This window comes from Crotalus tigris, unplaced genomic scaffold (assembly GCF_016545835.1).
Source record: "Crotalus tigris isolate CLP2741 ecotype Arizona unplaced genomic scaffold, ASM1654583v1 scf7180000023578.44610, whole genome shotgun sequence".
NCBI classification, from domain to species: Eukaryota; Metazoa; Chordata; class Lepidosauria; order Squamata; family Viperidae; genus Crotalus; species Crotalus tigris.
The window spans coordinates 7376-10352 of record NW_024100053.1 but is presented as its reverse complement, the minus strand read 5'-3'; positions in this window follow the sequence as shown (position 1 = coordinate 10352).

Genomic DNA, 2977 nt, shown 5'->3' with positions numbered 1-2977 from the left:
TTTTTCCCCCCTTTTTTTTCAAAGATAATTTTTATTAAATTTTGACATTTTACAAAAACAAAAACAAAACAATCTTCCCCCCAACCTCCCCAACCCTCCCATTCCCTCCCCCGACCTTCCCAGAGCTGGATATAGGCTTAATTAGAATTTCATCAAAAAATCTTAAAAAAAAATATAAACCATAAATAAATCTAACATTAATTAAAAATCTAAATACATTAATTAGAAAAATTATAAAATGATTAACAATAATATATATATAAAAAAAACATGAATACAATAGATAAATGTTTAAAAAGGAAAAGAATGAAAAAAGGGAAAAAAGAAGAACAAAACAAACAAAAAAACCCCCAAAATATTCCATTTTGAATATAAATTGTTAAAAAACTAGATAATATTTTTTATATCTAACTTATATTGTATAAAATCTATCCATTTTTTCCATACCACAACATACTTCTCTTGCGATTGATCCTTCAAAAAAGCCAAAATCTTTGCCATTTCCGCCAAATAAGAAACTTTAAGAAACCATTCTTGCAAAGTAGGCAAAGATTCCTTCTTCCAATATTGCCCTATTAACAACCTTGCGGCTGTAATTAAATTTAACATCAATATAGTCTCCTTAGTATCACAATCAATAACGATACCTAACAAAAACAATTGTGGGGTAAATTTTACCCTCCTTCTAAAAATTCTTTGAATATTCCACCATATCTTAATTCAAAAGGCTTTTATATTTTTACACGACCACCAACTATGATAATAAGTAGCATCCAAACATCCGCATCTCCAACATTTAGGCTGTAAGTCAGGATACATGCGAGACATTTTTTGTGGATCAAGGTGCCATCTATAAAACATTTTATAAAAATTCTCCCTTAAATTCTGGGCTTGTGTAAATTTAACATTTCTCACCCAAATAGTTTCCCAAGTCATTTTTTCCCCCTTTTCCTTAGCTGTGCTACTCCCTCTTATTCTATTGGCTTTCGAAAGCCAATAGAATAGACTCTCTTGAATAGAGTCTAATTCTATTGGCTTTCAAAAGCCAATAGGAATTGTCCAGGCTGTCTCTGCCCTGCTGAGCCCGCCAAAAGTCCCATTCTGCAAATGGTGCTGCACCAGTTGAGTATCCTCAACTTACGACCGGTTGGGGGTCGCGGCATTAAAAAGGTTGAGAACCACTGCCCTAGTGGCTACCAATGATAAAATCTGTAGATTTCCGGGTGCCAGAAGAATGTTTGACAAATGTGTAGAACATTCACATGACGTTTGTATATAGCAAGATTACCTCGTATGTATGTATTCATTTATTTATTGCATCTGTATAAAATTTTCTATAATATTTTCAGGTTCCCAAATGTCAAGGTTCCGACTAATGAAACACTTCAAAGAACTTCCAGGCATTGTTTTTCCTAAAAAGTATTTTTATTCATGTGACAAAATGTCGGCATGGCATGAAGAGGGGATGCTAAGATCTGAAATCTCCACACACCCCCAGCAGTTATTTTTGCTACCATTTTCCCTCCCTTATTTTGCTTTCATGATTCACGTTCTCCAATTAGTTTGAAGGGCAAAGGTTCTCTTCTGTTTGCAACTCATACATTCTTCCTTCTCCCCTCCCAGCGTCTTCTGAGTTAACTCGAAAAATACCACACAGTTCTGCATATTTTGTCAGAGTAAGAACATCCAATGTTAGCAACTTTGACAGAATACAGTATCAGATCTTTTTGTTTCTGTAACTAAAAGTATGACTATAAAGTATAACATAAAAAAGTAGCAGGAAGTGAAATAAGACTCATAGTGTGATTAAATCCACAACAAAAGCAGGCTCGGGACGTTGCATTGGCCCTGGGCATTCCAAAAGCTGCCCGGGTTCAGATAGAGCAGCAACAGCCTTGTGCACATGCGCAAGGCGCGAAAACACTCTGTTCCTATTGGTTGACACTATCCGGGTTTCTGGCCATATAAAAAGGCCTGCGTGCCTTTTGCTTTTTGCTCAGTTCTTGGAGAAGGAGAATAAAGAGTAGTTAACTGTTACCATGTGTCTTCATCATTCGCATGCAAACTAAGGATTCAACACTGGGGACGAAGGTGGGATCCTTTGCAAGCTGAAACAAAAGATTTAAGGACTCACCCAGGAAGTCTGACGAAGGGAAAAATGGCATCTGAATCAGCGTCTCATCCTGCCAGTACAGCATTGCTGGGGGTGAGCTCAGCTAAAGGACCCTTTCCCATACAACAGCTTGCAGAGGAAGCGATTGGTGAAGATCGTAAAGTTTACAATGTCGAAGATTGGCCGCTTGTCTGATTTCGATGTCTCTCACCCAGAGAGATGGAATTCTTAGGTAGCACGGGTGGAGAACTACTTCAGAGTAAATCAGATAAGAGAAGATGGCCTGAAGGCAGCAACTCTTTTGTGTGCCTGTAGACAAGAAGCTTTTGACATTGCAGAAAATCTGGTGGCCCCTGCACCTCTAGAGTCAGTAACATATACTGACTTGAAAAAGATGTTGAAGGAGCACTTCCAGCCAAAGTTATCCATCACTGGTTGGAGGCACGCATTTGAGCAGAGAGACCAGAGGCCGGGTGAATCTGCTGCGGACTTTATGGCTGCCTTAAGGCAAGCGGCCAGGCCTTGTGAGTTCAAGGATCTGGAAGAGAGGCTGCAAGATTGCTTCGTATGCAGTTTGAGGAGCAGAGACTTACAACAGAAGATTTTTGCAAAAGAAGATGTTTCCTTCCAAGACGCGCTACGAGAGGTGGCAGCTGAGGAAGCAGCAGGCGGGGCTGTGAAGGCCTTGTAGCTCACCAGAAACTCTCCAGACACAGCTACCGTCCATCAAGAGGACGCTCGAGAAGGATCAGAAGCGGACACACAAGCCCCTTAAGAAGAAACTTTCCATTAACGTAAGGTTGCAAGGGGTTCCCTTATCAATGGAGTTGGACACTGGGTCCACTCTCTCAATTATTTCAATTA